The sequence below is a fragment of the Theropithecus gelada genome, chromosome 7a (assembly GCF_003255815.1).
Source record: "Theropithecus gelada isolate Dixy chromosome 7a, Tgel_1.0, whole genome shotgun sequence".
NCBI lineage: Eukaryota > Metazoa > Chordata > Mammalia > Primates > Cercopithecidae > Theropithecus > Theropithecus gelada.
The window spans coordinates 49,999,526-50,012,864 of NC_037674.1; the positions used below are offsets into that span (position 1 = coordinate 49,999,526).

Here is a 13,339-nt window from a genome sequence, read left to right on the forward strand (position 1 = left end):
AAGGTTTCCAGTTAATACGTAATTCTGTATACAAAATGTGTCCAAAAGGGTTATTAGTAAAAAAAGAAAAGAATAATTTTGTCTACTTCAGAAGTTATCTAAAAGTTAGTTCAAGTTACAGTTTTGAAAAGGTTATTTATGAAACAATGTAGTAAGGTACCATTAAAAAGGGGAGAAAGATGTGGAAAAGTTTAAATAATAAAATATCCTTTAAAACATGATAAAGAATTGGAAACATTTGGCTAACTAACATTTTTATAGTTAAAGCTCTTAGTCTTGATTAAAGCAAGAAGTATTGTAAAAATGCATCAGCAGTTTGGCAACTCTTTTTTTTAATACAGTTAAGCATGAAGCTGGATTTAGTGTGGAGCCAAATTCCACATACATGCTTGCATTGCTTCATACTATGTTTACTGTTTTGCGTGGATAGTGCTGTAGTACTTATTGGTCATATGCCTAAAGTGAATTTGGTTTTTTTGGGTTTTTTTGTTTTTTTTTGAGACAGAGTCTCGCTCTGTCACCCAGGCTGGAGTGCAGTGGCCAGATCTCAGCTCACTGCAAGCTCCGCCTCCCAGGTTCACGCCATTCTTCTGCCTCAGCCTCCCGAGTAGCTGGGACTACAGGTGCCTGCTACCTCGCCCGGCTAGTTTTCTGTATTTTTTAGTGGAGACGGGGTTTCACCATGTTAGCCAGGATGGTCTCGATCTCCTGACCTCGTGATCCACCCGTCTCGGCCTCCCAAAGTGCTGGGATTACAGGCTTGAGCCACCGCGCCCAGCCAAGTGAATTTGTTAATTGCATATGATGTATGAAAATATTAGTGAACTTAAGGATACTGAATTGTGTATCAGGAATAAAATATTCATTATGTTGGTTTTTGAGGGCCCTAGGTAACACTGCAGCCTCCAGGGTAAATTGAATAGGAAAAGTTAGGGTTGGTTTCCTGCTTATTTGTTTTTGCTTCTAGTTTTCATTTGTTTGCTGTTTATTCTCCTCTGACTTTGCTTGTGTATGCATGTACATAAAACCATGATTTTTCTTAGTTCCTAGTGGAAGGTTTTCATTTAGTTCTGTGGTCCTATGCATTTCTAGCAAGTAATCATTCATTCATTTATCTGGAATTCCTAAGCGACCTTTGTTGGGCCTGCAGGAATTAATGGGGCATACTAGCTTTTTTATCCTTAAACTAACCTTTTGGATTTTAGGCTTCCTGATACTTTAAGTCTGTTGAGTTTACCGTCACAAATAGAATTTTAGTCGTATTTCTCTCTCTCTGCCTAGTTTCTCCAAAATTTGTAAACTATTTATGAATATTCTTAATTCATTGCAATGTATTTGTTTGCATACCATCAAGCAGGGTCCCTAGGGCCACTCAGGGAGAGTGTCAGGCCTCTGAGCCTAAGCTAAGCCATCATATCCCCTGTGACCTGCACGTATACATCCAGATGGCCTGAAGTAACTGAAGAATCACAAAATAAGTGAAAATGGCCTATTCCTGCCTTAACTGATGACTTTACCTTGCGAAATTCCTTCTCCTGGCTCATCCTGGCTCAAATGTTTCCCCACTGAGCACCTTGTGACCCTCCACCCCTGCCAGCCAAAGAGCAACCCCCTTTGACAGTAATTTTCCATTACATACCCAAATCCTATAAAACAGCCCCACCCTTATCTCCCTTTGCTGACTCTCTTTTCAGACTCAGCTCACCTGCACCCAGGTGATTAAAAAACTTTATTGCTCACACAAAGCCTGTCTGGTGGTCTCTTCACATGGATGCACGTGAAATTTGGTGCTGTGACTCGGATGGGGGGACCTCCCTTGGGAGATCAATCCCCTGTCCTCCTGTTCTTTGCTCCATGAGAAAGATCCACCTAAGACCTCAGGTCCTCAGACCAACCAGCCCAGGGAACATCTCACCAATTTTAAATCCAGTAAGCGGCCTCTTTTTATTCTCTTCTCTAGCCTCTCTCACTATCCCTCAACCTCTTTCTCCTTTCAATCTTGGTGCCATCTTTCAATCTCTCCCTTCTCTTAATTTCAGTTCCTTTCCTTTTCTGGTAGAGACAGAGGAGACACATTTTATCCGTGAAACCGAAACTCTGGTGCCAGTCACAGACTCGTGAAGACAGTCTTCCCTTAGTGTTTAATCACTGTGGGAACAAATGCTTGATTATACCCCCATGTTTCAGAGGTGTCTGATCACCGTGGGGACACCTGCCTTGATCCTTCACCCTTAGTGGCAAGCACTACTATTTTGGGGGCAAGCAACCCCCACCCCTTCTCTCCATGTCTCTACCCTCTCTTTTCTCTCCACTTTCCTGGGGGGGCAAGCACCCCTCATCCCTTCTCTCCATGTCTCTACCCTCTCTTTTCTCTCCACTTTCCTGGGGGGCAAGCACCCCCCATCCCTTCTCTCCCTGTCTCTACCCTCTTTCCTCTGGGCTTGCCTCCTTCACTATGGGCAACCTTCCACCTTTCATTCCTCCCTCTTCTTGCTTAGCCTGTGTTCTCAAGAACTTAAAACCTCTTCAACTCACACATGACCTAAAACCTAAACACCTTATTTTCTTCTGTAATGCCACTTAATCCCAATACAAACTCAACAGTGGTTCCAAATAGCCAGAAAATGGCACTTTCGATTTCTCCATCCTACAAGATCTAGATAATTCTTGTTGTAAAATGGGCAAATGGTCTGAGGTGCCTGACGTCCAGCCATTCTTTTACACATTGGTCCCTCCAATGCATCTCATCCCAAATTTTCCTTCTTTCCCTCCTGCCTGTCCCCTCAGTCCCAACCCCAAGTGTTGCTGAGTCTTTCCGATCTTCCTTTTCTACCAACCCATCTGACCTCTCCCCTTATCCCCAGACTGCTCCTCAGGTCACTCCCCAGCCAGGCTGAATCAGGCTCCAATTCGTCCTCAGCTTCTGCTCCTCCACCCTGTAATCCTTCTATCACCTCCTCTCCCCACACCCAGTCCAGCTTACAGTTTCATTCCATGATTGGCCCTCCCCAACCTGCCCAACAATTTCCTCTTAAAAAGGTGGCTGGAGCTAAAGGCATAGTCAAGGTTAATGCCCTTTTTCTTTATCCGACCTCTCCAAAATCAGTTGGCATTTAGGCTCTTTTTCATCAAATATAAAAACCCACCCCAGTTTATGGCTCATTTGGCAGCAACCCTGAGACGCTTTACAACCCTAGACCCTAAATGATCAGAAGGCCATCTTATTCTCAATATGCATTTTATCACCCAGTCAGCCCCTGACATTAGAAAAAAGCTTCAAAAATTAGAATCCAGCCCTCAAACCTCACAACAGGAATTAATCAACCTTGCCTTCAAAGTGTACAATAATAGAGAGGAGGCAGCCAGAAGGCAGTGCATTTCGGAGTTAAAATTACTTGCCTCTGCTGTGAGATAAAACCCAGCTGCATCTCCAGCACACAAGAACTTCAAAACGCCTGAACCACAGTGGCCAGGCGTTCTTCCAGGACCGCCCACCCCAGGATCCTGCTTCAAGTGCCAGAAATCTGGCCACTGGGCCAAGTATTGCCCGCAGCCTGGGAATCCTCCTAAGCCATGTCCCATCTGTGCAGGACCCCACTGGAAATCAGACTGTCCAACTTGCCCAGCAGCCACTCCCAGAGCCCCTGGAACTCTGGCCCAAGGCTCTCTGACTGACTTCTTCCCAGATCTTCTCGGCTTAGCGGCTGAAGACTGATGCTGCCCCATCGCCTCGGAAGCCTCCTGGACAATCACAGATGCTTTAGGTAACTCTTACAGTGGAGGGTTAGTCCATCCCCTTCTTAATCAATACGGAGGCCACCAACTCCACATTACCTTCTTTTCAAGGGCCTGTTTCCTTTGCCTCCATAACTATTGTGGGTATTGATGGCCAGGCTTCCAACTCTGGTGCCAACTTGGACAATATTCTTTTATGCACTCCTTTTTAGTCCTTTTGGGACTCCCCACCTGCCCTGTTGCCTTATTAGGTCTAGGCATTTTAACTAAATTATCTGCATCCCTGACTATTCTTAGGCTACAGCCACACCTTGTTGTCGCCCTTTTCCCCAGTTCAAAGCCTCCTTCACATCCTCCCCTTGTATCTCCCCACCTTAATCCACAGGTATGGGACACCTCTACTCCCTCCTTGGTGACTGATCATGCACCCCTTACCATCCCATTAAAACCTAATCACCCCTACCCGGCTCAACACCAATATCCCATCCCACAGCATGTTTTAAAAGGATTAAAGCCTGTTATCACTTGCCTGTTTCAGCATGGCCTTTTAAAGTCTATAAACTCTCCTTACAATTCCCCCATTTTACCTGTCCAAAAACCAGACAAGCCTTATAGGTTAGTTCAGGATCTGCACCTTATCAACCAAATTGTTTTGCCTATTCACCCCATGGTGCCAAACCCATATACTTTCCTGTCCTCAATACCTCCCTCCACAACCCAGTATTCTGCTCTGGATCTCAAACATGCTTTCTTTGCTATTCCTTTGCACCCTTCATCCCAGCCTCTCTTTGCTTTCACTTGGACTCACCCTGACACCCATCAGGCTCAGCAAATTACCTGGGCTGTACTGCCACAAGGCTTCACAGACAGCCCCCATTACTTCAGTCAAGCCCAAATTTCTTCCTCATCTGTTACCTATCTTGACATAATTCCCATAAAAACACACGTGCTTTCCCTGCTGATCATGTCCAGCTAATCTCCCAAACCCCAACCCCTTCTACAAAACAACTCCTTTCCTTCCTAGGCATGGTTAGATACTCTACCTTTGGATACCTAGTTTTACCATCCTGACTAAACCATTATATAAACTCACAAAAGCAACCCTAGCTGACCCCATAGATCCTAAAACTTTTGCCGCTCCTCTTTCTGTTCCTTAAAAACAGCCCTAGAAGCTGCTCCCACACTAGCTCTCCCTAACTCATCCCAACCTTTTATCATTACACACGGCTGAAGTGCAGGGCTGTGTGGGTGGAATTCTTACACAAGAGCCGGGACCACACCCTGTAGCCTTTCTGTCCAAACAACTTGACCTTACTGTTTTAGCCTAGCCCTCATGTCTGCGTGCAGTGGCTACCGCTGCTTTAATACTTTTAGAGGCCCTCAAAATCACAAACTGTGCTCAACTCACTCTCTACAGTTCTCATAACTTCCAAAATCTATTTTCTTCCCCACACTTGATGCATATACTTCCTGCCCCCCTGCACTACCTCTCAGCAAGCTGAACTCATTGTCTTAACTCCAGCCCTCACTCTTGCAAAGGAATTACATGTCAATATTTATACTGACTCTAAATATGCTTTCCATATCCTGCACCACCATACTTATATGTGCTGAAAGAGGTGTCCTCACTACACAAGGGTCCTCCATCATTAATGCCTCTTTAATAAAAATTCTTCTCAAGGTCGCTTTACTTCTGAAGGAAGATGAAGTCATTTGCTGCAAGTGCCATCAAAAGGCATCAGATCACATTGCTCAAGGCAATGCTTATGCTGATAAGGTAGCTAAAGAAGTAGCTAGCTTCCAACTTCTGTCCCTCTAGGCCAGTTTTTCTCCTTCTCATCAGTCCCTCCCACCTACTCCCCCACTGAAACTTCCACCTATCAATCTCTTCCCACACAAGGCAAATGGTTCTTACACCAAGGAAAACATCTCCTTCCAACCTCACAGGCCCATCCTATTCTGTCGTCATTTCATAACCTCTTCCATGTAGGTTACAAGCCACTAGCCTGCCTCTTAGAATCTCTCATTTTCTTTCCATCATGGAAATCTATCCTCAAGGAAATCACTTCTCAGTGTTCCATCTGCTATTCTACTACTCCTCAGGGATTGTTCAGGCCCCCTCCCTTACCTACACATCAAGCTTGGGGATTTGCCCCTGCCCAGGACTGGCAAATTGACTTTACTCACGTGCCCTGAGTCAGGAAACTAAAATACCTCTTGGTCTGGGTAGACACTTTCACTGGATGGGTAGAGGCCTTTCCCACAGGATCTGAAAAGGCCACCATGGTCATTTCTTCCCTTCTGTCAGACATAATTCCTTGGTTTGGCCTTCCTACCTCTATACAGTCTGATAACAGGCCGGCCTTTATTAGTCATATCACCCAAGCAGTTTCTCAGGCTCTTGGTATTCAGTGAAACCTTCATATCCCTTACCATCCTCAATCTTCAGGAAAGGTAAAACGGACTAATGGTCTTTTAAAAACACAGCTCACCAAGCTCAGGCTCCAACTTTAAAAAAAAAAAAAAAAAAAAAAAAAGACTTTTGTCAAAAATAGAGCCCAAAAACTCACCAACCAAACAAGTAATTACACTGAACCCCCTTGGGCACTCTCTGATTGGATATCATGGGTCCTCCCAATTCTTAGTTCTTTAATACCTGTTTTTCTCCTTTTCTTATTCGGACCTTGTGTCTTCTGTGTAGGTTTTCAATTTATACAAAACTGCATCCAGACCATCACCAATCATTCTATATGACAAATGCTCCTTTTAACAACTCCGCAATATCACCCCTTATCACAAAATCTTCCTTCAGATTAATCTCTCCCACTCTAGGTTCCCACGCTGCCCCTAATCCTGCTCAAAGCAGTCATGAGAAACATCGCCCATTATCTCTCCATACCACCCCCAAAATTTTTGCTGCCCCAACACTTCAACACTATTTTATGTTATTTTTCTTATCAATATAAGAAGACAGGAATGTCAGGCCTCTGAGTCCAAGCTAAGCCATCATATCCCCTGTGACCTACATCCAGATGGCCTGAAGTAATTGAATAATCACAAAAGAAGTGAAAATGGCCTATTCCTGCCTTAACTGATGACATTACCTTGTGAAATTCCTTCTCCTGCTCATCCTGGCTCAAAAGCTCCCCCACTGAGCACCTTGTGTCCCCTGCCCCTGCCAGCCAGATAACAACTCCTTTGACTGTAATTTTCCATTACCTACCCAAATCCTATAAAACAGCCCCATCCCCATCTCCCTTCACTGACTCTTTTCGGACTCAGCCCGCCTGCACCCAGGTGATTAAAAAGCTTTGTTGCTCACACAAAGCCTGTTTGGTGGTCTCTTCACACAGATGTGTGTGAAAGAGAAAACCCAGAAATCTGGCGTGCCGGCAAAAGGATAAGAATTTCTTAGGCCGGGCGCGGTGGCTCAAGCCTGTAATCCCAGCACTTTGGGAGGCCGAGACGGGCGGATCACGAGGTCAGGAGATCGAGACCATCCTGGCTAATACGGTGAAACCCCGTCTCTACTAAAAATACAAAAAACTAGCCGGGCGAGGTGGCGGGCGCCTGTAGTCCCAGCTACTCGGGAGGCTGAGGCAGGAGAATGGCGTGAACCCGGGAGGCGGAGCTTGCAGTGAGCTGAGATCCGGCCACTGCACTCTAGCCTGGGCTACAGAGCCAGACTCCGTCTCAAGAAAAAAAAAAAAAAAAAGAATTTCTTATGAGTCAGTCTCTGGGCTCTTTCTCTCTCTCTGCAAAGTGGTTAAATATAAAGTAAAAGTCACTGTATATTTCCTCTGTAAAATTTTAAATTAATTGGTTTAATAAGAGCTTAGGTCAAATATTTTGTCAGAAAAATAGAAAGTGTAATGCCTTTTAGTTCCCGTGACTTTAGCAATATTTGTGAAATAAAGACAGTTTTCAAGATTATTGGAAAAATACAATTGTCTTCAAAATGTAAACATGTGGTGTACATTATGTTCAAATACTAGGTTTGCTAAATCCTCTAACGTGATAAACTGCTTCTTTGGCTTTTGAAAATTGTTGAACTTGACTGCTTTCCCGCTAGGTAAGGCCTGGGGACATGTGGAGTTGGCCATGCCCCTAGCTGTGCTGGAAGTGGTCAAACCTTATCAGAACTTAACTTACCAGTATTTTTTTTTTTTTAAGACAGAGTCTCGCTCTGTCCCCCAGGCTGGAGTGCAGTGGTGCAATCTCAGCTCACCCACAGTCTCCATCTCCCAGTTTCAAGCAATTCTCTGCCCCAGCCTCCCGAGTAGCTGGAATTACAGACACCTGCCACCACACCTGGCTAACTTTTTTTTTTTTTTTTTTTTTTTTGTATTTTTAGTAGAGACGGGGTTTCACCATCTTGCCTAGGCTGGTCTTGAACTCCTGACCTCATGATCCACCTGCCTTGGCCTCCCAAAGTGCTGGGATTACAGGCGTGAGCCACCTTACCTGGCCTAACTTACCAGGTTTTATGTTAAAATTCGCCATTATAGGCTCACACCTGTAATCCCAGCATTTGGGGAGGCTGAGTTGGGTGGATCACCTAAGGTCAGGAGTTCAAGACTAGCCTGACCAACATGGTGAAACCCTATCTCTAGTAAAAATACAAAATTAGTTGGGCATGGTGGCGCATGCCTGTAATCCCAGCTACTGGGGAGGCTGAGGCAGAAGAATCATTTGAACTTAGGAGGCAGAGGTTGCAGTGAGCCGAGATCATGCCATTGCACTCCAACCTGGGCAATCAGAGTGAAACTTTGCCTCAAAAAAAACAAATTCGCCATTATAACATGGAATTAAGACTACTGGAAACAGTTTTACATGCAAGATGTATAAGAACAGTAGAACGTGTTGGGTTGGGTTTTTGTTTTGTTTTGCTTTTTTTGTTTGTTTGTTTGTCTTGTAGAAGGTTATAAGAAGTTTTTGCTTCTTTAAAATTTCCAAGTCATCATTTTGGCAAAATAAATAATTTATGGTAATCTGGAATTCCAAAATCAAACTTCAGTTTCAAGATTGTCTTTCCTAATGCCTGGCTTCCTGGATGAATCAGAGGGCCCCTGAAAACACCCAGAAAAGAGGTAAACAGGATTATTTGACATGTTTAGTCACAGGGAATTGCCAAAATGATGTTTAATCTTCTTTAGATTTTTGTGAATAATACTAATATATATTCCAAAATTGTATGGAATTTCTAAAATTCTAATATCTAAGTATATGTTACCAATCACAATTATAGCTATTATGTTAAGTTATTGTAAACACAGAAATGACCAAATTTCCTTGTATAAAGCTACTAACCCACGTAAAACAAACAAACAAAAAAATTAACTACATATCAAGAACAGACTTTCGTGTTAAACCAGATAATACTGAAATTGTTTAAAATAGTTTAGTTTATAACCTGTGGCTTTGCAGACACCGTCACTGCCACCAGGAACCCTGTACTATCAGCCATGGTCAACCCCACCGTGTTCTTCAATACTGCTGTCACGGCGAGCCCTTGGGCCGCGTCTTCTTCCAGCTGTTTGCAGACAAGATTCCCAAAACAGCAGAAAACTTTCGTGCTCTGAGCACTGGAGAGAAAGGATTTGGTTATAATGATTCCTACTTTCACAGAATTATTCCAGGGTTTATGTGTCAGGGTGGTGACTTCACATGCCATAATGGCACTGGTGGCAATGAGGAAAGAGAGAGACCCTCTCATATTGTTTTATATTGTTTTATACTTAGTGCCTGTTTTAAGAAAAAACAAGGAAGTGAAACCAAAGACAGGCAGCCCACCACCAGGCCCAAAACCCAGCCTGAGCCTGCCTGGCCTAAATCTAGTAGTTAAAAATCAACTCATAACTTAGAAACCGATGTTATTCATAGATTCCAGACATTGTATAGAAGAACATTGTGAAACTCCCTGTCCTGTTCTGTTTCTCTCTGACTATCAGTGCATGAAACCCCTGTCACATATCCCCTAGATTGCTCAATCACGACCCTTTCATATGAAATCTTTAGTGTTGTGAGCCCTTAAAAGGGACAGAAATTGTGCATTTGGGGAGCTCAGATTTTAAGGCAGTAGCTTGCCGATGCTCCCAGCTGAATAAAGCCCTTCCTTTACAACTCGGTGTCTGAGAGGTGTTGTCTGCGGCTTGTCCTGCTACAGCAAGTCCATCTGCAGGGAGAAATTTGATGATGAGAACTTCATCCTAAAGCGTACAGGTCCTGGCATCTTGTCCACGGCAAGTGCTGGATCCAACACAAATGGTTCCCAGTTTTTCATCTGCACTGCCAAGACTGAGTGGTTGGATGGCAAGCATGTGGTCTTTGGCAAGGTGAAAGAAGTATGAATATTGTGGAGGCCATGGAGCACTTTGGATCCAAGAATGGCAAGACCAGGAAGAAGATCAGCATTGTTGACTGTAGACAACTCTAATAAGTTTGACTTACATTTTGTCTTACCCACCAGACCATTCCTTCTGTAGCTCAGGACAGCACCCTCCACCCCATTTGCTCACAGTATCCTAGTATCTTTGTGCTCTACTGCAGTTCCCTTCCATGCCTAGCTGGACTGCAGAGTTGAGTTAAAGTTTATGACTATGAAATAAAAACTAAATAACCACAACAGAAAATTGTTTATAACCAATGCTTGATCCCATATTCCCGGGAAAACAAAGCTTCAGGTACATTTGGTCATCTGGTCAGCCATTTAAACGTTTTATAAAGGGATTTCATTCCATTGTTATTTTCCATGCATGTTTTCTGGTTATAGAAAAGCTTTCCCATGCAAGAGGGCTGATGTTATAACAGTAGATTATTATGCTACAGTGTATTTTCACCAGATTAAAAAAAGCTTCTTATGGTTTGAATCTTCTGGAAACATCAGAGAAAGACTGTCCTTGCCATCTATACTATAGCAAAACTTCAGGACCTTGAACTTTCGGTTCATAACCTCACAACTGAGAAGGGTTCCTCCATGCTCTTGGAGTTGTGCACCCATTGGGACTCTTAAGGTTAAACTAACCAGGGAAATTTCTCCCAAGAAGAAGATGGCATCATTGATGTGAACAGCTTTTCCCAAATTCACAGATTAAGACTTCTACTGTCATGAAACTCTTATCTTTGAGTATTTTTTCTTGCTTATGCCTTCTACAAACAATAGAAGTGGAAAAGGGGTCTGTTATGTGCACTTATGGGGTACACTTTTATTTGTGAAGGAGTTTGCAGCCAGCCTTATACATGGATAAAGGATAAAGGCCCAATGTGGGTAAGAAACTTTAATGGTACAAGCATTAGCTCATAATCAGTCAAAAACAAAAAATTGATTCACTCCACATAACCCACATCGTGGGTTAAAGAGCACATCGCCAGAAGTCCTTCACTCTTCTAAAAGGGCATCATTTGTTAGGTCCTTTTTCCACGGTTTAAAGTAAAAGAAGCAATGATTAGAAATGCATCCTTCATGATAGGTTCTATAGCAAATTCTACTCTAAAGGCTACAGACCCTAAATTCTCTTGTGAAAGTTATAATAGAACTGGCTAAACAGAGAAGTATCTGTGCAGCTGCTGGCACTTGTGGTCTATAGAGAAATACATCAAATGAAGATTATAGAAATTCAGTGGTAGGAGATTTACCGTGATCCCCAATAGGTAGGGACTATGCCCCAAGCCGGCATGAAGCAGTTACAGAAAAAAGACCATCGGTCCCTCTGCCTCCCATAAAGCTTTATGGGGATCACATCTCTTGAAGGGGCAGATGAGGCAGGAAAATAGGGTCGGGAGACAGGGAACCTAAGATCGATTCACACTTCAGCTATAACAGGAAATATCCTCTCCATAGAGCGTGTGACTATGTAACTTGAATACTTCATCCTCTCCATTTACATAAGGTGTATCTGAAGTAGCCAATGGAATCCTCTAGGGGGTAAACACCCCACAATTCTGTAACAGGGCCTTTGAGCCCCTACGCTCCACCTGCTCCCACACTGTGGCATATAAGTTCATTTTCAGTAAATCCCTTCATTCCTTCCTTACGTTGTGCATTTTGTCAAGACACCAAGAACCTGCACGCCCTCCACCGGTAACAAAAGAGTTTAATAAAATAAGGAGTTGCTACTGAGGGTCTAGGAAGTGGTGAAAAGGGAAGAGAGGAGGAAGCAAGGATAACTAGAGATCTATGTGAAGTGAGCACGGGACAAAAGCACCAATAGGCCTAGGAGAGATGGGGAGGAAGGTGGTTGGGGAGCAACCTCCCAAGCCCAGCACTCAACCTTGAATAGGGTGGGGTGCGGGGTAGAAGGAGCTCTCTGCCACCAACCAGCTATCAAAAGGGGCAGTCTGGACTTTAAAGGAGTTGTGAGAGAGGGAGGGAGGGAGCAGCTGAAGCCCCAACACAAACTAGCCTGCCCTCCCACCCACCCCCAGCCCAGTCATCAAGCCAGCCAACACATATACGCTTCCCCTTCGTGACTGACCCATTAGAATGCTCTGAGTTGTAAAGGCCTTCCACCTAGAGGAAAACTTACTGTCCCTCCAGTCTCCCCTCCCAGCCCCCAACCACCCCTACGCCACCTCCCTTCCCTCTCAACGGGACTCTTAGCAAAGAACCCAGGTGTGGCTGAAAGGCTGCCCACCGTGGAAACAGCTGTAGCAGTTTTCCCAGGAAAAAGCCACAAGCCTTGGGGGCTCAGAGGCCCAAGGACAAAAAAAGCCCTTTCCTCCTAGCAGGAAGCCCGCCGATTCTTGGGAAAGGGAAGGAACAAACTCAGAGCCTCAGGGCCCAGGGTGAGATCAGCACTCCAGCAGGACAGGAATCTAGCTGGGTGACCTCTCTGAGCCTCAGTCTCCTCCTCTGACCATGGGGACAACAAACTTCGCTTGCAAGCTGTGCGGAAGGTAAGGATGTAGGAAGGCATTTAGTAGGGCTTGTTCTCTAACCACCTCTCTCCGAGAGTTTCAAAGGGAGTGGGATCTGGGGAAGGTTGAGGCCTCAGGCCTGGGAAGTAGGAACACTTTCCCTTATACCCCCCACCATCCCAGGCCTGGAAGAAGTAAGATCAGAAGTTGGACGAGAGGTCTGGCTGCGCGGACGTCACCGTAGCTCGCCACTGTCGGCTCGGGTGGGCTCGGGTGGGCTCGCGTGAACGCAGCCAGCGAGGGCAGAGGCCGGCAGAGGCCAGCAGAGGCGGGGAGCAGGCCGAGCGGAGAAAGGGAGAAACGTATCCTGGGTCGCTCCCTGCTTCGCCGCCGCCTCCTGGCAGGGCCAGCGGAGCCAGTGTTCCAGCGCCCCCGTAACACCTCAAAGCGCACGGAGTCCGTTTTGGAGACCTTGGCGGCAGGGTGAGGGGGACCTAGGAACCTGCGGTGGGGCCGCCGCGGGGCCGAGCGCCTAGACCTCGCCCTTAGGTAAACGGGGGCGGACCCGGGGGTGGATGAGCTCGGGCTGCGTCGGGGTGAGGCGGAGGTGAGCGGCCAGCGAAGAGCGCTGGAGCCGGCCCGGGAGGACGCGAGGGCGGACCCAGTTTCGGAATAGCGCGGCCCGGGCGGCGTCGTGCGCTGGGAGGAATGCTGGGGCTGTCGCTAGCACCAAACTTGACCACGCTGA

At 45.4% G+C, this 13,339-nt stretch overlaps 1 protein-coding gene across 3 annotated transcripts in view; it reads right to left on the minus strand.

Annotated features, from left to right (window-relative positions):
- The window catches only part of LOC112627656 (cholesterol side-chain cleavage enzyme, mitochondrial), a 30,687-nt gene that overhangs the window by 15,840 nt on the left and 1,508 nt on the right, over window positions 1–13,339 (minus strand). The window contains exon 1 of one of the 3 annotated variants that reach the window (XM_025390204.1): window positions 12,831–13,319. The exons of 1 other annotated variant lie outside the window; for it this stretch is intronic. The gene's annotated coding sequence lies outside the window, so the exon portion shown is untranslated. Of the gene's footprint in view, window positions 1–12,830; window positions 13,320–13,339 lie in introns of those variants that run through there. One more of the 3 variants, XM_025390205.1, reaches the window with a different exon arrangement.